Here is a 24,712-nt window from a genome sequence, read left to right as displayed (position 1 = left end):
AAGCTGCACTTTTGGGATGTTCATCGTCAGCTCAGGTACTACTTGCATAGGACTAAACAAATTAGAAAATCAGGCCAATTGTTTGTCTCCTATGCAGAAAACAGGTTAGGTCTTCCAGTTTCTAAAGTGACCTTATCTAGATGGTTGACTTCCACCATTTCCTATGTGTACTCTCTAAGGGGCAAACAACTATCTTCTAAGCCAAAAGCACATTCGACCAGGAGTCTATCCACTTCTGTAGCCTTTCAGGATAGACTTCCCATTGACACTATTTGTGCAGCAGCTACTTGGGCCATGCCTCATACCTTTGTGTCTCATTACAAGTTGGATTTGGCCTCCAGAGATAGGGCCAGTTTTGGTTCCACAGTTCTCAAGAGTCTGTTCCATTGAGCCACCGGGATACGGGTGCTAGGGACCTGGTCCCATCCAGCAAGAATGAAGGCGAGATGGACAACTTAACATTTAGAACTTATGTACCTATCATAACGTTCCATGTTAGTTGTCTTCTCTTCTTTCTTAAGGCCCCTCCCTCCTTCCCCTGGCCTGGACAGATCTTGGAGAGTTCCTATTAGATTGCTTCCTCTGGAGCATTGTTATGAGGACTTCTTTTAGGAACCATGGTTCCTAATTATGTTAGGATAGTCTTTAGCAGGGTCAGTTAGCTGCCAAACGAGATCTGAGGTAGTTCCGCCTTGCATCATGGGATATAGGGTTGCCTCGAGCTGGTAAAAGGAGTTCTCGAGCTAAAGCAAGTGCCGAGTCGGAGCCGAGGATCGGCTCCGAACCCATCCAGCAAGAAAGAAGGCGAGAGAAGACAACTAACATGGAACGTTATGGTAGGTACATAACTTCTAATTTTTATGCCTAAGGTCGTTTCCAGTGTGGCTCTTAACAAACAATTCATCTGCCAACTTTTTATCCAAATCCGCAGAACAAAGGGTAGAGAATTCTGCATTCCTTGGACGTACACAGCTAGGATTCTACTTGAGCAGGACTAAAGTTCTAAGAAAAACTGAGCAGTTACTAGTGTCATATGCTGCAGGATCAGAAGTAAAGGCTATTTCAAAGCAGACAGTTGCAAAGTGGATAAGCCATTGCATCCATTTCTGCTACTTACACCATGGCAAACCTGCCCCCAGGGGCATTAGGTCTCACTCCACCAGAGCGGCAGCTACTTCAGCAGCCTTTCTCAGAGGAGTACCAACCAAGGACATTCTAGAGGCTGCTACTTGGAGTTCTGTTCACACCTTTACAAAGCATTACCATTTGCCTCTCTACTCTAAGTCCAGGGCAGGCTTTGCCACTGCAGTGCTGCATGGCCTTATAGCCTCACCTAATGCTGTTTAGCTCCAGCCTCCCAACCATAGCTTTGGGATTCTACCCAAATGTAATGACTGCAACAGTGAAACACGAAGAACATAGTACAGTTGTGTACACTTAACATAAATGTAGATGTTCGAGTGTATTCACTGTTACAGTCCAGGTTACCCTCCCTCCATCCCCCAGTCATTCTACAGTTTATCTTTCCTTCTCTATCTTCTACAGCCTATGTGGTGTATTTGCTTATAGATGAAGGTAAAGTTTATATTGATGCATGTTTATCTATAATTATATATTGCTACCTTTTTAGGGGCAGCTGACATCGGGGGCAAGAGAAACTAAAGAAAATAGCGTCGACTGCATGTTTTATACCCCTGATGTCATGGAAGAGAAGACTGCAACCGACGCAGGACCCAAGACTTTGGAATTCAGGCCGACTGAGGGCAACCTGCCAGCAGATTACCCAAATGTAATGACTGCAACAGTGAATACACTCGAACATCTACATTTATGGTAAGTGTACACAACTGTACTTTCTCTGCACTGCCCTTTGGCTTATCAACTTGCGCCTAGGGTATTCACAAAGTGCCTAGCTCCAGTTATTGCATTTTGCAAGCAAAGAAATATTCAGATACACCCATACCTGGACAATTGTCTAATTCAGGCAGAAAGCCAGGGCATACTTTTGAATCATCTGGCCTTATTACAAAGGGTTCTAACTTGTCTGGGGTACACCATAAACGAAAAGAAATCACACCTGGTACCCTGTCAACAAATTATATTCCTGGGAGCAAGCTTGAATACAGTTTCCCAAATGGCTTACCTCACGCCAGAGAAACAAATTCATTTGGCAACCTACTTCAAATAAGTGGCCACAAAATCCCTGCTATCTGCAAGACAAATACTGCAAGCCTTGGGGTTCATAGCCTCCTGCATTCTTCTAATTCCATATGCAAGACTGCATATGAGGAAACTACAGTGGTATTTAAAAAGCCTATGGTGTCAACATTCTCAAGACCTAGAAACAATGATTCCTATCATACCTTGCCTACACCTAGAGTTCCTTTGGTGGGCAGAGGCCTGCCACCAAAACAAGTGACTACCTTACACACCACCCCCTGCCGCGCAAACCCTAACAAGAGACGCATCAGACTATGCATGGGGGGCTCACCTGGCAGGGAAGTGCATTCAGGGCAAATGGAACCCAAGTCAAATGCACCCGCATATCAATCAAAAAGAAATGTTAGCTGTACAGAATGCTCTGACAGCCTTCAAGGACCACATTCTTCCAGGACAACTAATGGTAAAGACGAACAACACCACTGTTATGTGGTACATAAACAAGCAGGGGGGTGCACATTGTTACCCCCTCTGCAGACTAGCCATGGCATTGTGGAACACAGCCTTGCGCTACCAAGTGCACCTACAAGCTCAATTCCTGCCAGGAAAATTGAATACACTGGCAGATGGACTAAGCAGAAATCTCATGGACCCACACGAGTGGAAAATGGAACCACGGATTTTCAACTGGTTGACAAGCAAATGGAGGAGCACAGACATAGATCTATTTGCCTCCCCCCAGAACTACCAGTTTGGACAAGTTTTGCACAAGGACTCCCCACAAAGAAGCCTAGAAAGTGGATGCTCTGTCCATCAGCTGGAAAAACCTATCAGTCTATGCCTTTCCCCCTCTGCCTCTGCTCTCCAAAGTTTTGCCAAAAGTCAAATAGGACAAACCAAGAATGATTTTGATTGCTCCAGACTGGCCACACCAACACTGGCACCCACTCCTGCACAGTGTGTCACAAATATCTCCATAGCACCTGCCACAGACCCCTTTCTTGCTGTCTCAGCAGCAGAACCAAATTCTGTACCCTCAGCTTCCAACATTGAACCTTGCAGCCTGGCTAATCACTTAAATTCACCCTTATCATCCCTCAGTAAACCTGTGACGGATGTCATCTTGGAGGCGAGAAGGCCTAGTACTAGAAAATCTTATGCTGACAAATGGAAAATATTCTGTGCCTGGAACCAATCTTTAGGGATGACTACAGCAGCATCCAATTTACCTCAGATTTTGCAATACTTAACTGAGATGCTTCACAAGGGCCTGTCTTTTTCCTCTATTAAAATCCACGCTTCAGCTATTTCAGCTCTCTGTAACACAGAATCACCCCTCTTCTCTCATACCCTGCTCAAGCAGTATCTCAGTGGGGCAAAGAACTTGAGACCACCCAGGAGAGCTCCTACCCCTGCCTGGGACCTTAACTTTGTTTTGGAAAAGCTCACTGTGCCTCCTTTCGAGCCAGCTGCTATTGCAGACTTAAAATTTCTTTCTTGGAAAACAGCCTAACTTTTAGCAATCACTTCAGCTAGAACGATATCTGAATTACAGGCCCTTATGGCAGTGGAGCCTTTCATCATCTTTCATGCGTACAGGATATCTCTGAGGACCAATCCATCCTTCATTCCCAAGGTGGTTTCCAGTATGGCTTTTAATCAGTTCATTCATTTGCCAACCTTCTTTCCCAATCCACAGAACAAAGGGGAACGGATTCTGCATTCCTTGGATGTGCACAGACAACTTAGATACTACTTGGACAGGACTAAATCTCGAAGAAAATCTGAACAATTGCTGGTAGCATTTGCTGCAGGAGCAGAGGGGAAGGCTATTTCAAAACAAACCATTTCTAAATGGATAAGCCATTGCATTCATTTCTGCTATAAGCACCATGGAAAACCTATCCCCCAGGGGATCAGATCTCACTCCACCAGGGCTGCATCTACTTCTACAGCCTTACTCAGAGGTGTTCCTACCAGGGATATTCTAGAAGCTGCTACCTGGAGTTCTGTACATACTTTCACCAAGCATTATCATTTACCTATTTTCTCTAAATCCAGAGCTGGCTTTGCCACTGCTGTCTTGCAGGGCCTTATAGCTGGTCCTAATGCTGTATAAACTCCTCTTCCCAACCATAGCTTTGGGAATCTACCCAAATGTAATGACTGCAACAGTGAAACACAAAGATCATAGTACAGTTGTGTACACTTAACATAAATATAGATGTTCGAGTGTATTCACTGTTGCAGTCCTGGCCACCCTCCCTCCAGCCCCCTATTTTTCTCTGGCTGTACCTCTACTTTCTTTTACTATGCTTAAAAGCCTTTTTGGTGTATTTGCTTTTGGTTGGAGGTATATTTTTGTGTTTTTAATTTTATTTGCTCCCCATTAGGGGGCACCTGACATCTGGGGCAAGAAAAACAGATGTTATGGCGTCGGATGCATGTTTTATACTTCTGACGACCTGACTTCATGGAAGAAGGCACAGCAACCAACGCAAGATCCATGACTTTGTTAATCAGGCCGACTGAGGGCAACCTGCCAGCAGATTACCCAAATGTAATGACTGGAACAGTGAATACACTCGAACATCTACATTTATGGTAAGTGTACACAACTGTACTTTTATTTTATAGCTGGAACCGGTCTGTCATTTTGTCTCTTTTTTTTTTATGTTGGACTTTAATTGATAAGTATTAAACCAATTTGCTGGCTCCACTTGTTTCATTACTGAGAGGGAACGGTCCCCGCAGTCGTCCCCTTTGGAGACATACTAGAGATATTGAAACAGAGGGGTGGCTAGAAATCCACTAACCCTTCCTCGGAGGACTCTGTATTCTTGCAAGCTTTCCATTACTGACCCTCTACTTCGTGGGTGACCCCACCTGCAGATGAGTTAGTCAAGCTCATTGTGCAGTATGCTTGGAATGCCCCTGACACCAGTGAGCCAGTCCCCCAGAGACCAGACAAAATACTCTCCCCCCAGAGAATCACCCCCACTGGTCCAAAGGCTTGGCAGTAGATGCTATCGTGGTGGCAGCGGCTACAAAGAAAGAACTCGCAGAAGAGTGTCCTGCTGTCCATGCTCCAAACAGAGTGTCTCGGACGTTGGACAGGTTAGGGAAGCAGGTTTACGCTTCAATGACCTTTGCCATACAGTCTTTGAATATTTGGCGCACTTTACCCATCTTCAAAGGGACCTGATCACAGAACTTTCAGGGACCTAGCAGGAGCAGTGTCTGATGAGGTATGCGACAAAGTTGCCTCCCAGCTTGCCACCCTGGAATCAATATCTAATTCGTCCATGCGGTTGATTGCGCATATAACCGAAAGTACGGCCAGAGCAGCGGGTTCAGGCATTGTCTTGAGACATCATGCCTGAATGCGCTTGTGCGACTTTGCGGACCCCTTCAGGTCTTCTTTCATCAACACTTCCATTGACGCTTCCTCTATATTTGTTCCAAAAGTTAGACACATTAGCCAGGTGTGCAATGGACGGCAAGACCCTGTCTGTTGTGGGCATATGTTTTTCCACTCCTAAATGATCCTACAACAGGAGTCAGAGAAGTGGAAAGATGTGGTTCAGAAAATCCCAAGGTCTTTTTGTGACACACTTGGCGAGTCCCCCCCCCCCCCGGGCAGAGGGGGGAACTTGCAAGGAAGACCCCATCCCCCGTGGCAGAGGGGTCCCACGTAACCGGGGCTCCAGAGATTCCTTTTTCGGGCAGCACTGCCAGTGCTCCTGAAGTGCGGCCCGATTGCTTAACCCTGGAAGCTGTCAGGAGACGATTCTCTCTGCACCACTTAGCCTGGCTTACAATAACATCGTATTCCTGGGTGCAGACAATAATAACCAGAGGTTACCGCATTCCGTTTGTTCTTTACCTGAAGCCGCAAAGGAGACTCCCGATATTCCACCCAGTCAGAGGGTACAGCAGCACAAGAAATTCAAAAGCTGCTCGAAAAAAGTTATCTAAACAGTCCCATCAGACCAAATAGAATCTGGATTTTACTCAAGGTTCTTTTTAGTGCCAAAAAAGACAGGGGACTGGAGGCCAGTTTTAGACCTCAGCATCCTAAACAAGTTTGTCAAACAGGCCAAATTCTGGATGGTCACGGTTGAGTCTGTCCTTCCGTTTCTGGAAAAAGACAATTGGATGCGCTCAGTAGACCTCCGGGATGTGTATTACCATATAAAAATGGACAAATGCTCCAGGAGATATCTCTGCTTCTGGCTGGGAGCCAATCATTACCAATTCCAAGTGCTGCCCTTTGGTCTCTCCACAGCCCCCAGAGTGTTCACCAAATGTATGGCAGTAGTAGCAGCTCACTTAAGACTGCAGGGATTCCGGGTGTTTCCATATTTAGGCAATTGGCTCCTTACCGCCCCGCCAAGCATCTACTACTTTTCACCTTGCACAACACCCTACAGCTAGCACGGCTCTTAGGTATGTCAGTAAACAAAGAAAAGTAGAAACTAGAACCTACTCAAAGACTAGCTTTCATAGGAGCAACATTCGACACCACGTCCTGTCTTGTCGCTCTTCCTCATCACAGACTACAGAGGCTAAGATCTCAGCTCTGGGTGCTACTCTGTCAGGACAAAGTCCCGGCTCATTTAATTCTTCCACTGCTAGGGTCAATGGCTTCAACAGTCACCATAGTTCCCCTAACCAGACTCCATATGAGGCTACTACAGTGGCTCCTAGTGTCACAATATTTCCTATTAAAACATTCTATGTTCCACCCTATCTGCATAACAAACCATTGCAAGCAGGGTCTGCATTGGTGGATGAAGTCAGAAAAGGAGTTATGGAGTCGTCCATTCTCATCCCCTCAGCCCAAGGCCATAGTGACTACGGACACAGCCCTGATGGGGTGGGGGCATTTTCAGGGAAAGATGGTCCAAGGCACTTGGTCCTTCTTAGAGGCCAGTTTGCATATCAACATCCTAGAACTGAGGGTGGTGCTTCTGGCGTTGCAAGCATTCCAATCTGCCCTCCCATTGGGGACAATTGCTATCCATTCGGACAACATGTCAGTCGTCTGGTATATCAACAAACAGGATGGTACCAGATCCTACCCGTTATGTCCGGAAGCCATCAGGGGATGGCAGTGGGCGATAGCTTTCTAGTAGCAATGCACATTCCTGGGAATTCCAATGTGGTTGTGGACAAGCTGAGCAGGTACATTCTCCTACCTCCCAAGTAGTCTCTCAATCCCAAGGTAGAGTCGGAGATTTTTCATTTCTGAGGTCAGCCTTGCTGCAATCTATTTGCATCTCTCATCAACCACAAATGCAGCAGCTACTTTGCCGTAATCCCCCCTCAGGGGGAGTCCCCAAGGGATGCTCTTGTACACACTTGGCTTTATGCCTTCCCTCCCTTTCCTCTGGAAGAAAGCACATCGGTTGAGAAGCAGAGTAGACTCTGAACCTGACTCCAGGATTACTGTCACATCCATAGGGGGTTAGTCCATCCAAAACTATCAAGCATCAAGCTGTGACAGCTTGGTACCTCCACTTCCAGTGATTGCCAGGCAAAAATAATCTGATCTTCCCCTGTACAGAAAATACTTCTAGCTTCCCATAAACCATCCACCAGGAAAATTTATTATAGTAAGTGGAACAGAATGGTGGTGTGGTCTCGAGCAAAAGGACTTGACCCCTTTTCAGCTCTGATTAATACAGTGCTGGAGCACTTCTTAACCTTACTCCATTCAGGAGCCTCATCTTCTACTATTAGATTCCGTTTAGCAGCTATCTCAAATTTCCATAACGGTTTTGAAGATTTGACTTTCATATCTCACCGCCTCTGCAAAACCTTTTTAAAAGGAGTCATGCATTTAAAACCACATTTTAAAGAGCCCATTGAACCTTGGAATTTGACACTAGTCCTACAGACCTTGACTCGTTGACCCTTTGAGCCAGCTGCCACTTTCAAAATAAAATTTTTGTCTTGGAAGACTTTATTCCTGGTAGCCATCACTTCGGCCAGGAGAATATCAGCAATACCTGGCTACAACTCTTACCACACTTTTCTGCCACCAAACCAGGACCGAAACACTAAAGGTGGACGAGTGTCCATATTCACACCTCCAGGCTAGTTGCCCAACACAATGCATCCGAAATTCTTCAGGTGCAACTAACACTGGGTAAGACTGCAATCCAAACTGTAGCTTGCTACAGATCCCCCACCATGCCCCCAAGATTCTCACTACACCTTTCTAAACATATTGGAAAATATTAAGATACAACCAAACATCTTAATACTGGGTGATTTCAACTACCCTGCCATTAACTGGGAAAACTGCTCGTGTACCAACACCTTTGCCCAACGGTTCTTGGAATTCATAAATTCCAATGCATTGGATCAACTAATTCATAGTCCCACCAGTTGCTCCAATATCCTGGACCTGGTCATTACCAACATGGGAAATCGATGCTCCACACCAGTGGTCACCCCCTCGTTGGTTAGGTCTGACCATAAGCTAATCACCTTTGACATCCACATCCCACCCCCATCCCCCCAGTAAGAAAACATCCGTAAAAAACTTCTCCAAGGCCTACTTCAAGCTACTCAAGTCAGAAGTGACAAACTTCATGACACCCATGTAGACGGGAACTGAAAGTTCGACTTCCGAATCCTACACTAAAGCACTTTATGAGCACATCCACTCATGAATGAATCGTGCCATCCCAAATAGAACCAAGACACTCTCCTCCAAAAAAAGGAAGCCAATTTGGTGGTCCCCTGTCATAACAGAATTATACAACAGAAGGAAGAAACTGTTGCAGAAAAGAGGAAAATCCCAGGATGCAAAAAACTGCCTTACCAGCCTCAGTAAGAAGCTGAGACCCCTCATAAAATCCTCCAAAGCTAGTTAGGAAAATAAAATTGCCAAAGATTCCAAAGACAGACACAAGGCATTCTATAGCTATGTCAAGAATCTAAATGGCAATGCTCATATCTGCTCTGAGCTACAGCAGAATGGCATTAAATATACTGATCCCAAGGACATTGCCAATATCCTGGCAGATCGATTTATTGCCAACTTCACCCCCTAAAGGGCCCATCTCAGTACAGAAAAATTGACAAATTCCGGAAGTCACGGCCACACAGGTAAAAACCGCACTCTCCAAAGCTAAGAATACAGCATCCATGGGACCAAATCACATCCCAGGCTGTGTATTACATGAACTACAAAATGAACTGGCACCTCACCTAACTGTCATGTTTAATCATAGCCTCACCTCAAGCTTCGTGCCCACTGAGTGGTGCACAGCTACAGTTATCCCACTCCACAAGGGGGGATCCAGCTTGGATCCTGGGAACTACAGTCCCATCAGTCTGATGAGCCTGATCTGCAAGGCCATGGAACATATTGTCATGGAACTTATAAACAAAGACATTGGCAACCTTCAAACACTGGATCCCACCCAGTTTGGGTTTGTGAAGGGCTGATCGTGTCTCCTGAACCTGATTGACTTATTTGAATCCGTCTCCAGAGCCGTGGACGAGGATAAGGCAGTCCACACAGCCTGTCTGGACCTCGCCAAGGCCTTTGACACCATCCCCCACTCTGGAATCGTAGATAAACTTACTAAGCTGGGCATAAATCCCTGCATCACTCGATGGGTTGCCAACTAGCTTACTGACAGAATCCACATTGTAACAGTAGCCGACTCCAAATCCAGCTCCAGACAAGTAGAGGACCTCAGATTCAGTCCTGGGACCGCTGTTGTTTGGCATCTACTCTTCTGACATACAGGCCAACACTGAGGTACTCTGGCTAACAAAGTTCGCATATGACTGCAAACTGGGAGCCATTATTGAATCCCCAAATGATGTGGATATTCTACAAAAGGGCCTTACAGAAACAGATGCTTGGTGCCAGTGCCATGGGCTCAAGCTGAATGCCAAGAAGTGTATTGTTATCCCCTTTGGGAAAAAACATGTACCCATGAATTACCACATAGGTGGCAGTACACTAAACACCGAAAGTGTGATAAGAGACTTAGGAACACAGGTGGACAGTGGTTTCACTTTCAATAACCACATTGCCACAGCAGTCAGGAAATCCTTCTGTGTGGCACACCTCATCACTAAGGGGTTTTCATCCAGAAAAAAGGAGGTCGCTGTCCCACTGTACTCATCCCTTATTAGACCCGTCACAGAGTACAACGCCCCGTTTGGTATGTACCTCACAAGACATCTGCAACAACTGGACAGGCCGCAGAAACACCTCACTAAAAGAATCACAGGCCTAAAGCAGATGCCCTATGCTGACCGAGTAAAAAAAAACTCCAGCTATACTCTGTTGCATATCATTTACTCAGAGGCGATCTCTGCTGTTGGACATGCTACACTTAAAGAAATCCCATCAGAGCCACACGTTCCAGGGATCTAAGCCTTGTCATCACAGTGAACAAAACATGCTGGAGGGATAGATTCCTGATCCAGAGACTCCCCATAGTCTGGAAAAATTGCCCATACATGTCAAGCAGAGCGCCTCTTTGGCCCTCTTCAAAAGGAATCTTGACGACTGGATGGGAGATAGGAAATTTGCCCCGGGGATCATGTCAGTTGCCCTGCTAGATGGAGGTTTAGGGAAGAAATAGCCAGGGAACTGTTATGGCTAGGCTTGTATAGGCCCTAGGGCCGATAGCCTAGTACCAACCTATGAGCCTATTACAGGCCTTGTGTGTGAAACGCCCTTACATAGTTTTTGACAGAGAGAGTATCTCTTCTGACTAATCCCTCCTTTCTACCCGTAGTTGTATCAGATGTCAATATTAATCAGTCTATTAACCTGCCAGATGTTCTTCGTATTTCACTGTTGCAGTCATCACATTTGGGTTATCTGCTTGCAGGTAGCCATCAGTCAGCCTGATTATCAAAGTCTTGGATCCTGCGTCGGCTGCTATCTCATCTTCCATGACATCAGGTAGTCAGGGGTATAAAGCATGCAGCCGACGCCATTACATCAGTCTTTCTTGCCATGTGGTGCCCGAAGCAGAAGCAGTTCGCAAGTGCCGGTCGGCCATCTCCTGACATTTTCGTTTTCAAGTTTCAGATCCAAAGTCTTTAACTAAGCTAAGTACTCCGTTGGGGATCCTTTTTCTTGCTCTAAACCGATGTCAGTAAAAGTTAACTATTGTATTTCTTGTGGAAAGCAAATACCTCATAAAGATTTTCATTCGTACTGCATTCCTTGCTTAGGCCCAGACCACAACGTACGTCTCTGTCGGTTTTATGCTGTATTCAAAACTCAAGCTATTCGTCGTTGGTTCATTTTCGCATCTAAATATTTTGGTACTCTGTTCAGTTATCCAGAAATGGCTTAGGTAAGCCCACCCGACTACCAACATTCCAAAAAAATGCAAAGATAAAGACAGAGACAGACAGCATAGGTCCAAAGCTGCCGCCAACGCTTCTCCTAAGCTAGTCGCCAGTTCGCTGGTACTCAGTGAGGTGCTTTCGCAGCCCCTGATACCCACTACTTCAGATTCGCAGGCCTCTACTGAGACCCATTCGGAGTCTGGTATGACGCAAGATGCTTCTGCAACTGTGGAACCTGCAGATATCTCTATCTTGGATGGGTCTGGAGCCGCTGTGCAGGCACTGGCTTCTGAGGCTGTATTCAGACCTACTGACTTGCATGTTAAACCGACGCCATCTTCTTCTTCAAGGCCTAAAACTCAATCTATGCCTAGAAAACCAATGCCCAGGCCGCATGGTCAGGTCCCTATGCCTAAAAAACAAAGAAGAAGAATGGCTGAAGACCTTATTTCTCTAATCAGGGGAAACCACCGTTCTCCCTCTGAGACCTAGGACTGATTTTCCTTCTGATTCTTCTGATCAGGATTCTGAAATTTCTTTCTTCTCTGATGACCAGGAGTTCCCTTATCTACCTATGAGGATTCTGATGCAGAGGACTCCATTCCTTCTGCTTCCCCTCCAGAGAATTTCTCTTTTGGTGAAACCTTGCATTACACTTAGGGAGCATTTCCGCTGGGAAAGCCAGGATTACTCTGACTCCAAAAAGAGGCTTATGGAATTCTTACTCCTACCTTAACACAGACCTTTAGCTATCTCTCCTGTACTGGACATTGTAGATGATGCCTTCTCGGTATCTAGCCTGGTCCCTGACACTTTACCTCCGGCTCCCAGAAAACCTGACCGGTATTACAGGGTACCTGACTCTCAAGTTCCTCTTTAAGAATCCTACTGCAGATCCTGAGACCATTTCACAAGGACCCAAGGGCATTAAGGCTACTATTGCCAAAAAACCCAACCCCCTCTGATAGAGATTCTAGGGCCCTGGATAGATGGGGTAAGAAGGTATACACTTCTGCAACTTTGGCCATTAGGGCCTTAAGCTGCCAGTTTCATATGTCAAAGTACCAACAACATGTTATTGGGTTGCTTAAACAGAAAATGATGTTGATTCCTGACTGAGCTTAAAATAAAGAATTACAGGATTTAATGCATTCTGCTGAACAGGTTGGCAATGTGGTTTTGATTCATTAGAGGCATTTTGCAGGGCTGCTGTCACTGGGTCTGTACTTAGAAGGCATGCTTGGCTTAATGAGCAATCTTTGCCAGATCATATTAAAAGTAAATTACTGGATGCTCCCTTAAACCAAGACCGCCTGTTTGGCAACAAAGCAGAAGTAGTACTTAAAAAGATGGAGGAAAAAGCTAAATCTATGCAAACTGCTAAATATTTCCTGCAAGTACAGCCTCCCAGATTTAGTAGGCATTGGCCTTCTAAGAATTGGTCCTTTCCTGCCTCTTCCAGGCCTTCTCAGTCCAAACCCAGAACCAGCAGAACACCCAGGTTTCAGTCCCAAGGTACTCACAGGCCTAAGCAGTAGGGGGGGCTCCCACTTCCAAAGCTGGTAGTAGTAAGACACCCCCCTATGGTAAACTGTCACAATGACTTAACTTTAAACCTTCCAAACCCTGCACAACTGACTGTTCCTTTAGGGGGAAAGATCGCCCTGCATGCAAACAACTGGGAACTCATTACCCAAAACAAATGTGTTTTAAATATAGTTTCCCAAGGATACAGATTCCACTTCCACTCCTTACCAACCCCAAACGGTTGGCCAGACCTACCCCAAATCAGTGGGCAGAGGCTCAAAAGCAAGTTCTCGCTCTTCTAAGCATCAGGGCTATTCAGCCTGTCTCAGATGATGACTTGGGGCAAGGTTTCTACTCAAGACTTTTTCTGGTACCCAGAAAAGACAGTTCCTGGTGTCCTATCCTGGACCTGTCTGTCCTAAGCACTTTTTTGGTAATCCCAAAATTCAAAATGCTAACTCTTCATCAGCTGCTTCCCCTGCTAGGCAAAAATGCGTGGCTGGCAACACTGGATTTAAAGGAAGCCTACCTGCACATCCCAATAAGGGAATTTTGCAGAAGATACCTACACTTCAGAGCAGGCTACATGCACCATCAGTTCTCTGCACTGCCCTTTGGCTTATCTACTGCACCCAGGGTATTCACAAAGTGCCTAGCTCCAGTCATTGCATTTTGCAGGCAAAGAAATATTCAGATATACCCATACCTGGACGATTGTCTAATTCAGACAGAAAGCCAGGACATACTATTAAATCATCTGGCATTTGTAAAGAATTTACTAAATTCTGTGGGGTACACCATAAACGAAAATAAATCACATCTAGTACCCTGCCGACAAATTGTATTCCTGGGAGCAAGCTTGAATGCAACTCCACAGATGGCCTACCTCACTCCAGAGAAACAAGTTCATTTAAGAGCCTACTTCAAACTACTGGCCACAATGAGCCAGCTATCTGCAAGGAAAATACTGCAACCCCTGGAGTTCATGGCCTCTTACATTCTACTAATTCCATATGCAAGACTGCATATGAGGAAACTACAATGGTATCTAAAAAACCTATGGTGTCAACATTCTTGGGCCCTAGAATCAATGATTCCTATCATACCTTGTCTAAAGATTCCTTTGGTGGGCAGAGGCCTGCCACCAAAACAAGGGACTGTCATTCACTTTACCCTCTGCCGCCCAAACCCTAACAACACATGCGTCAGATTATGAATGGGGGGGCTCACTTGGCAGGGCAGTGCATTCAGGGCAAATGGAACCCGAGTCAAATGCACCTGCATATCAATCAAAAAGAAATATTAGCTGTACAGAATGCTCTGACAGCCTTCAAGGACCACATTCTTCCAGGACAATTATTGGTAAAGACAGACAACACCATGGTTATGTGGTACATAAGCAGGGGAGAACCCACTCATACCCTCTTTGCAGACTAGCCATGGCTCTGTGAAACACAGCCTTGAGCTACCAAGTGCACCTACAAGCTCAATTCCTGCCAGACAAGCTAAATACACTGGCAGACGACCTAAGCAGAAATCTCATGGACCCACACGAATGGAAACTGGAACCAAAGATATTCAGCATGTTGGGAAACAAATGGGGGTGCCCAGAGGTAGACCTGTTTGCCTCCCCTCTGAACTACCAATTGGACAAATTCTGCACAAGGACTCCCCACAGACAAGCTTGGAATGTGGATGCCCTGTCCTTCACCTGGAAAAACCTATCAGTTTATGCCTTGTCCCCTCTGCCTCTTTTCTCCAAAGTGCTACTAAAGATCAAACAGGACAAACCAAGGACAATACTGATTGCACCAGACTGGCTACGCCAACACTGGTACCCCCTCTTGCGCAGTGTGTCACTGCTGAAACCATGGCACCTCCCTCAGATCCCTGCCCTGCCCTGCTGTCCCAGCAGTAGGGCCAGATTCTGCACCCACAGCTTCAAACCCTGAACCTTGCAGCCTGGCTAATTACCTGATCTCTCCTTTACCATCCCTCAGTAAGCAAGTGTTGGATGTTATTCTGGAGGCAGGGAGGCCTAGTACTAGAAAATCCTATGCTGAAAAATGGAAAAGATTCTGTTCCTGGAGCCAAACTCAGGGGATGGGCACAACAGTGCACAATTTACTGCATATTCTTCAGTACTTAACTGAGATGCTTCACAAGGGCCTTTCCTTTTCTTCCATCAAAATTCATGCCTCTGCCATTTCAGCACATTATAATACAGAGCCATCCCTCTTCTCTCATCCACTGCTGAAGCAATTCCTCACAGGGGCCAAAAACTTAAGACCACCCAGGAGCACGCCTACTCCAGCCTGGGACCTTAACTTTGTATTGGAAAAGCTCACTGTACCTCCCTTTGAGCCAGCTGCAAAAGAAGAGTTGAAATTCCTTTCTTGGAAAACAGCCTTCCTTTTAGCCATCACTTCAGCAAGAAGGGTGTCTGAATTACAGGCCCTCATGGCAGTGGAGCCTTTCATCATCTTTCATGCTGACAGGGTGTCCCTCAGGACCAATCCTTCCTTTATGCCTAAGGTGGTATCCAGTGTGGCCCTTAATCAGTCCATTCATTTGTCAACCTTCTTTTCTAATCCACAGAACAAAGGGGAACGAATAATGCACTCCTTGGACGTGCACAGACAACTTCGATTTTAGTTGGACAGGACTAAGCCTCTCAGGAAATCTGAATAGCTGCTGGTTGCATTTGCTGCAGGGCTGAGGGAAAGGTCATTTCAAAGCAAACCATTTCTAAGTGGATTGGCCATTGCATTCATTTCTGCTATAAGCACCATGGAAAACCTACCCCACAGGAAATAAGACCTCATTCCACCAGGGCTGCATCTACCTCTGCAGCCTTTCTCAGAGGTGTCCCTACCAGAGACATCCTAGAAGCTACTACCTGGAGTTCTGTACATACCTTCACCAAGCATTACCACTTGCCAATTTTTTTCTAAATCCAGAGCTGGCTTTGCCACTGCAGTCTTGCAGGGCCTTATAGCTGGTCCTAATGCTATCTAATTGCCTCCTCCCATCCTTAGCTAATCTACCCAAATGTGATGACTGGTTTATTCCCACCAGGACTTAATGAATATTTATGAGTATTCTACCAATGGGAAATTGCCTTACATTATTTAAACAGCATATTATTTGTTTGTGTTTTTTACACTGAGGAAGGTTGTGTTTATCCAGCCGAAACCGGTCTGTTTGCTGTATGTATTTATGAATACAAAGTGATTTTGAAGTCTATTGTGCTGGCTCTTTGTGTTTTTTGTACTTTTCTGGTTGGAGCCTGGCATTTGCCTACGTGCAGGGGACCTTTTTTCCTGTTGCTTCACTTTTGACTTCCTGCTGAGGCTTGACTTCGATGCTGCTGCATGGATTCGCTGTAACAGCTCTCATTGTTGTGTTGTTTTCCCAATATTGATCCACGTTCTTCATTTTATTTCATACACCACTTAATTTGTGTTTTGTGGTGTTATTTTTCGTAATTTTGGAAGGTTTCTGTGGTCTTGGCGTTTCGCCGCTTTGTGACCGCTGTGTTAGTGAGTATTTCCTTCAGTTTGGTTTGCGGCTTGCTGAGGTACGGGCGCATTTGTACAACTCAAGTTCTTTTGACTAAATCAACAGTTAGTGGATTTGGGACAAGGATCATATGTAGGTACAAGTGCAAGCATCTACTGTGGAATTTATATATGATTGAACTTTCGTTGGGCTGCGACATTTCATTTTTTAAGTTCGGCTTGATGGAGATGACGTTCGCTTAATGCTGGGACTGTCTGTTTTTCATACACCCTTTTTCTGAGGAGCGGGACAGTACTAATTTATTATTGTCCTTTGTGGGGCATATGTTTCGTGTCTTCTGTTACTGTATATGCTGTATTTAGCATTCAGCGCATCTGGGACCAGGACTATACGCCAGTACAAGTGGAAGCATTTGGGCTGTTACTGTGGAATTCTTAATAACTTCTTAATAACTGAACTGAACTTCCGTCAGGCCGTGATATTTCATTTTTTCTTTTTTCTGGTTCGGGGGTGATGACGCTCGAATACTGCTTAAACTATTGATGGTTTAGACATTTTATACATTTCATTAGGATTGGGACATTACCACATTATAGTTGTCCTCGAAGGGGGACATGTTTTCTGTTTTTTGTTAACATTTTTTACAAGCATTTAGTATCTTCTGAATTGTGTTGACTGCGGGGGTTATTCATGGCAGTTCACATGCTTTGTCGATCTGACAATAGATAGGTTGTTCAAAATATTATGGGCAAGATTTTTTTTGCCATCTAATGTTATAAATAAGCTCATATATATGGGTTTGAACTTCCTGTCTAGTGACCGGGAGACTCATTATATTTTTTATATTTTGAAGTTATACAATTCTCTTGTAGTTTCTTTATAACATGTCCGGATGTTTGAACTGTTATTTGATTTATAGCACTAGGAATTTATGCAATTTTGGAATTTTTTCTGTCAAGGGATATAATATGTGCTCTCTTTTTTTGAACTATTCCTGATGTGACTTGGTTTTTGACTAAAACTGGTAGCCATCTTGTGGCCTTCAGTAGTTGTATTTTGAATAATGGTATCACTACCTATTGGTATTTACTTTGTAATCACAAAGTTACATATTCACAAATTTGGATTCTAATTCTTTTAAGTATGTATGCTCATCATATGTATTTTTTAGATTCTATGCCTAAGTTAATGCATACTTTAGAGTGTATATATGATGTATGTGGTCCCGCCACTTATTAAGGTTAATTTACAAATGGACATTTATTTGACAGATGTTTTTGATATTTGGGTTGGGTTGAAACTTATATGATAATATCTAGGACCAGTATAATAGAGTCTCATTCCATTTCTTATTTTTTTAATTTGGTAGCAGCCATATTATACAAGCATAAGGGTTCACATTTGGTCTTGATTATATATATATGTATTGGTTCGGGTGATTATGTTATAAGTACTGTGTAACCAATTATACATATGTCATTTTTTTACAATTGATTTGGAGTGGATTAATGTCTATCCTGGTCCCTATGAGTTCTATATGGCTATCCCTTTTTTGGATAGGGTTATTAGATTTCTACTCAGCATATATTAAATCATGAGGCCTTTCTTTGATCCGTTACTGCCTTTATGCTAGTAAGGTCCCCTAATTTTATATGTCAGCTTGATCGGTATTATTTTTCACTTGGACTTTTGATCTTCTCCCAGTTGTTGTGGACGCAGCCATTATATCTTTTTGGTTTTTTTGCTGTTATTGTCCATTGTGTTTTCTAGTTGTCGTGGTCTATTTCATAGTAACCATTATTGACAACTTTTGATATTTGGATTATTCTGATTGGCTTATACTAGTGTAGTTTGATATTAATATTGACAGTATTGTGGTAATCAGTATGGATTTATCGAACCTTATCTCGGGTTTGGTTGCAGATAAAGATGACCTAGGGGTCTTTGGTCTAACTAACAATAATAATGGGAATATTCAACCTACTGAATTGGGGGGTTTAGAGTCATCATGTCAGGTTTTGATTGATGACCTTAATAAACAGTTGAGACAATTACGTGCCAATGTATGGCACAGTAAACTCTTTAGGGCATATCGAACTGCCAATATTACCCCTAGGGGACTACGTATTCGTACTGTTCCACATGTCAGTAATATGGATGAGGAGTTGACCAAAAACTGGTCGAAAATACAACAGGAAGCCACTATGGCTTTTGTAATTGAACTACTCAATTTTCATAACAGGGCTATTGATAGGGGCCTTGCAGGCATTACCGCTCTAGCGGATAAACTTAAGGTTTATGAAAAAGAACCTTCTTTTGAAGTTAAACTGAATAAGGTAGCAGTTGACCTTAAAAAGTATGATGCTGAGTTGAAATCTAGGAAAATGAAGAAATTCAGTAGGGACCAGGAAGACTACCTGCGTGGAAATCCATTTTTGTATCAGACCAAGCATGTGAGGTTTGACAATCCTCCAGCTTCTACCTCCAAACGCAAAAGACCTAGGTCCATTTTACGAAAAAATTATAATGGGACTGCTTCATTTTATGATGATACGTCATCTGGCAAAGACAGTGAATCCCTGGCAGCATCGGGGTCACCCTCTCCCAAAAGAACACCGGGGGAGGTCCCTTTAGGAATAAACAGAGACGGGGGGGACGTAAACATCGGAAGGGTTCAAAATATTCAAGGGCTATTAGCAATGGCTTTGGAAAAGTGAATGATGTGGATCCTAATAATGTGTTGAACTTGTCTGATGTCATTTTATCGCCTACAGATATCTCCATTTTGAATAAAGGTCTCAGTTTCATACCTGGGTTTTTGATTTCTGAGGATGCACTTGCTCAAGATGTAGTCAATTTTTGTAGACTGCTAAACCTAAGATTATATTTTGGTGATTCTGGTTATGATATAGACCATGGTAAATTCATTTACCATAAATCCAGTTTTGTACCGCCTATGCATGACACAGTCCACCGATTTTTAAATAGTGTGCTTAAGGATTTACACTATTTCAGTTCTGATGCTGTGGTCAAATATAACAATGTATCCCCTATGGAGAGACAGGCTATATGTGATTTACAGAATAACAGAGATATTGTCATTACTACAGCTGATAAGGGTGGGGCTGTGGTTGTGCAAAACTGGACGGATTATGACCAGGAGGCTAGGAGACAGCTTTTTGATACTAGATACTATTCTCTTATGTCTGTCGATCCGACTTCAAGATTTGTCAAATGTATTAAGTGTTTTTTTGCTGATGCCAAAGAACGTGGAATCATCAACAATGAAGTTTTTCAACATTTGTCTATTATGGATTCTCATGCACAATACATTTACTTTTTACCAAAAATCCACAAGAGTGTTGTTAATCCTCCCGGCAGACCCATAGTATCTGGCAAAGGCTATGTTACTGAACCTCTGTCCATGTTTTTGACTAAACATTTAAAACCATTATTACCTTTCATTAGATCTAGGTTAAAGGATACTACTAACTTTCTACAAATAATATCTGATACACAACTAGAAGATGATTGGCTTTTATGTACATTAGATGTGAGTGCACTTTACACGAACATACCCCACCAGGCTGGACTGAAAGCTTTGGCACATTGGCTAGATGTTGCTAAATTGTATTCTCCATTGTTTAATTCTTTTCTGATTGATATGGCCAGATATGTCCTGACATGTAATGTATTTAATTATAAAAATCTGTGTTTCTGGCAAATTAAAGGTACAGCTATGGGGGCATCTTTTGCCCCCATATATGCTGACCTTTTCATGGCTTATGTTGAGTCCAAAATTATTTATGATGTTTCCAGAAACGCCTTTGTACAAGACATGGACATATGGAGGCGATACCTAGATGATGTGTGGTTGGTTTGGAGGGGCAATGAATCTGGACTGGCTGATTTTGTCTCTTATCTTAATACTAATGAATGGGGACTGACATTCACTGAACATCATGATAAAAATGATATTACCTTTCTGGATGTTCTTATACATAAGTTACCAGATGGAACTTTGGATAGTGAAATGTTTAGAAAGTTCCCACAATATAATTCAGTCCTACACGCTTCTAGTTACCATCCACCACACATCACTAGGAATATTCCCAAATCACAGTTTATAAGGGCCAAACGTATCTGTTCCAAGACAAACACATTTTGTTTGAATGAGAGAGACCTAACGGACAGATTTATACAAAGAGGCTACCAGGTTGGCAATATTGTAATGGCTAGGAATCAAGTACATAGCATGGATAGGTCAGAATTACTTCAATACAAAGATAAAACTACTGTTGCATCTTCCACATTAAGATTTGTTACTACCTATGCTCGTAACACCAATTGTCTTTTGGACAGTGTCCATAGGAATTGGAACATTCTTCAGTCTGATAATAATATTGCTACTTTTATTCCTAATAGATGTATTTTTTCATATAGGAATGGAAAAAATCTGAAATCCTATTTCAACCATTATAAGCACTGTGACACTAAATTCCCCATACACAAACAGACTACACTGTCAGTTAAAGCTTTATATGGATGTTTTCCATGTGGCCACTGCTCGAATTGTAGATTTGTGACTACAGCTAAGGCCTTTTCTAGTAGAAATTGCTCCAAGGTTTATGATATAGGCTTTTTTGCCAACTGTAGCAATGATTGGGTTGTTTACCTTGCTACGTGCCAATGTGGAGCTTTCTACATAGGACAGACATCCCGTCCATTAAGATCACGGATTTCGGAACATATAAGTAACATCAAACATAAAAAAATGACAAATGCTTTATATAAACATTACTTATTGCATCCCACTGCACAGTTCAATTTCATGGTGATTGATGTTATTCATGGTAACTGACTAAATAAAACTGAATGGCATAATATCTTAAACAATAAAGAAAGAAAGTGGATCATCAAGTTAGGGGGTTTATTCCCACCAGGACTTAATGAATATTTATGAGTATTCTACCAATGGGAAATTGCCTTACATTATTTAAACAGCATATTATTTGTTTGTGTTTTTTACACTGAGGAAGGTTGTGTTTATCCAGCCGAAACCGGTCTGTTTGCTGTATGTATTTATGAATACAAAGTGATTTTGAAGTCTATTGTGCTGGCTCTTTGTGTTTTTTGTACTTTTCTGGTTGGAGCCTGGCATTTGCCTACGTGCAGGGGACCTTTTTTCCTGTGACTGCAACAGTGAAACATGAAGAACATAGTACAGTTATGTACACTTACCATAAATGTAGATGTTCGAGTGTATTCACTGTTGCAGTCCTGGTTACTCTCCCTCCAGCCCCCTGACTTCTATTGACTATACCTCTATTCTTGTTTACTATGCTTAAAGCTTTCTGGTGTATTTGCTTTTTGTTTAAGGTGTAACCTTGTATGTTAAGTTGTCCATCTCGCCTTCATTCTTGCTGGTTGGGTTCGGAGCCGATCCTCGGCTCCGACTTGGCCATCTTCAAAAGCTCGAGAGCTGCTTACTGGCTCGAGGTCCCCCTATATCCCATGATACCTGGCGCTAGATACCCAGATCTCATCTGCCGCTTCTGCTGCGAGGTTGTTTTACTGGCTCAGGTCATATAAAACTTTATTATCGTTTTTCTTGTCATAAAACTGTTAGTTTTAGTGTAGAATTAGTCATTTAGATAAAACTGTTGTATTGTAGCTAGTCTCTTCCTAATCCTTGTTACTTCTCCTCAGAAACTCGTTTTAATTAGAGAGCTTCCCCTCCCCTTCTCTCCCTTTCCTTACCTCAGAAAGGTTTTCCATTTAAGTTAGAGGATAACCGTTTCTCTCTATCTCCTTCCTTGAAAAAAAAAATTCCTTTATTATCACTGTTAGTTTAGTGATAGTTAACTGTAGTTTTGGTTTGTAGCAGTGCAGATATATACCTTGCTTGTAGTTTTTGGTTGTGGTAAGTGTAGTGTGTAATTGTTAGTGGTAGTTACCTTAACTTTTTTATGTGTGTTTCTTTGTTCCTTGGTTTTCCTTCAGGATGTCCAAGGATCCTAAGCTCGATTCAAGTGTGACTCATGCTGTCAGAAGATGTCTCTGACAGATGGTCACACTTCTTGTGTTTATTGTCTGGGCGCCATGCACCTGCAGGACTCTTGCTCGATTTGCCATGCATTCAGTCCAGGAGTCCTGCAGGAGCGCAAAAATAGTTGATCCTGAGGGGTTTGCTTAAGCCCCAAGATTCACTGGCTAAGGCTCAGCCCGTGAAATCTTCCAGGCCACCTAAACCTTCGGCTCCCAGTTCGGAGCCATCGTTGGGGTGAAGCTATACCATCCATCTCAGCTCCGGCTGGAACCGATGTTCCTCCCTCCCAGTTGGCTCCGACACGTTCATCGGAGCCGTCTGAGAGTCGAAAAAGATCCAGGTCTCCTTCTCTGGAGTCTATACGTTCGGCTCTGAGATCACCTTTGCTCCAGTTGGAGCGTAGTCATCGCTCATCCCACTCTTCTCGGTCCTCAAGACTTTCGGACCATAACTTGGAAAGAGTGGTCAGTAGGCTGTTAAAATCGCAGGCCCTAGCCAAAATGTTGTCCAGCCCCCCCCCCCCCCCCCCAATCAGGTGTCTGCTCCGTCCACATCTGTAAATATTCCTCCTCAGACTCATCCTTTGAGCTCGGAGCCGGAGTTCGTTGGGGTTCGAGTCATGGAACCGTCGGCTCTGATACCTTCTCCTTCGGTTCCGTTGTTGGCTCCGATCCCTTCCATGGTACCATCCCTAGAGGGATCTGGGCGCCGGGACTCCCTCGGCTACGAGGAGGCGAGTGGCATCGGACCCTTGTCCGACCCCGCTCTCCCCCTCCGGGCTTCGGCTCAGGTGAGCTCGGCTCCCACATCTGCCTCGGAGCCGTCCCCCTCGGTGCGGAGAGGGATTCTGGTTTCTTTGGAACCGGAGCCCTCTCTGCATCCAGGCAAGGACTCCTTCAAGGTGATGAGTGTACTGGCCCCCGAGTCAGTCCCACGATCAACCCCATCGGCTCCTCCCCCTATGGTGCCTGCTTCAGCCTCTGCCCCTCTTCCAAATCCCAAGCGTGGGGATCCAGCGCTCCAGGACACCCTTTTGGGTGTATCTTCCTCTTCCGAGGCCTCCCCTGATCATTCAGAGGAGCCACCTCGTAAGAGGAAATGCAAGAGGAAGCATGTTGACTCCCCTGAGTCTGTCACATCAGATACCGACTTAGAGGATTCAGAAGGGTCCCCAAGATCCCCCTCTGAAGATGTCTCCTTCTCAGACATCCTTGAGATACTTAGGCAGAGGTGCGTCCCACCCTCCATCCCCCTATCCTAGTGGACCGAGAAGAGTTCCTCTTGATTTTTCACTGGCTGAGTCTTCTCTGGCTATTCCTTTCTGACTAGTAGTCTCTCCAGTAGGATTTATGCATTCTAGGATGGGATTCCTTTATTATTATGTCTGCAGTTAGACTTACCAAATGAGATCTGGGTATCTAGTGCCAGGCATCATGGGATATAGGCGGGCCTCGAGCCAGTAAGCGGCTCTCGAGCTTTTGAAGATGGCCGAGTCGGAGCCGAGGATCGTCTCCGAACCCAACCAGCAAGAAAGAAGGCAAGAAGAAGACAACTAGCATGGAACATTATGGTAGGTACATAACTTCTTTATATAATTGCTTGCCATTATGGGGACACCTGACATCTGGGGCAAGAAAAACTGATGTAATGGCATCTGCTGCATGCTTTATACCCCTGGACTACCTGACGTCATGGAAGGCAACAGCAACTGACGCAGGACCCAAGACTTTGATAATCAGGCCGACTGAGGGCTACCTGCAAGCAGATAACTCAAATGTGATGACTGTAACAGTGAATACACTTGAACATCTACATTTATGCTAAATGTACACAACTGTACTTTTTCTTAACAAATTTCTGTAACAAAGGAGAATATTGTCTGCATTTAGACATTTGCATTTTTACTTGGACAGGGCTAAATCATTTGGAAATCAGAACAATTGTTCCTGTCTTTTTCAGGAACCAAGTTAGGTAAATCAGTTTCTAAAGTCACTTTGGCGAAATGGTTGAGACTGTATTTTTTTGTCCATCAACAAAATAAACTATGTTTAACAACTAAAGTCAAGGCACATTCAACCAGATCCATTGCCACTTCCATAGCCTTTCATTTGA

At 43.9% G+C, this 24,712-nt stretch overlaps 1 protein-coding gene across 2 annotated transcripts in view; it reads left to right on the top strand.

Moving 5' to 3' along the window:
* Positions 1–24,712, top strand: part of MRTFA (myocardin related transcription factor A) — a 2,407,897-nt gene that overhangs the window by 2,017,407 nt on the left and 365,778 nt on the right. The window lies entirely within an intron of this gene.

The sequence above is a fragment of the Protopterus annectens genome, chromosome 1.part1, assembly GCF_019279795.1.
Source record: "Protopterus annectens isolate FY-2018-M chromosome 1.part1, PAN1.0, whole genome shotgun sequence".
NCBI classification, from domain to species: Eukaryota; Metazoa; Chordata; order Ceratodontiformes; family Protopteridae; genus Protopterus; species Protopterus annectens.
This window is presented reverse-complemented; position numbering and strand designations above follow the sequence as displayed.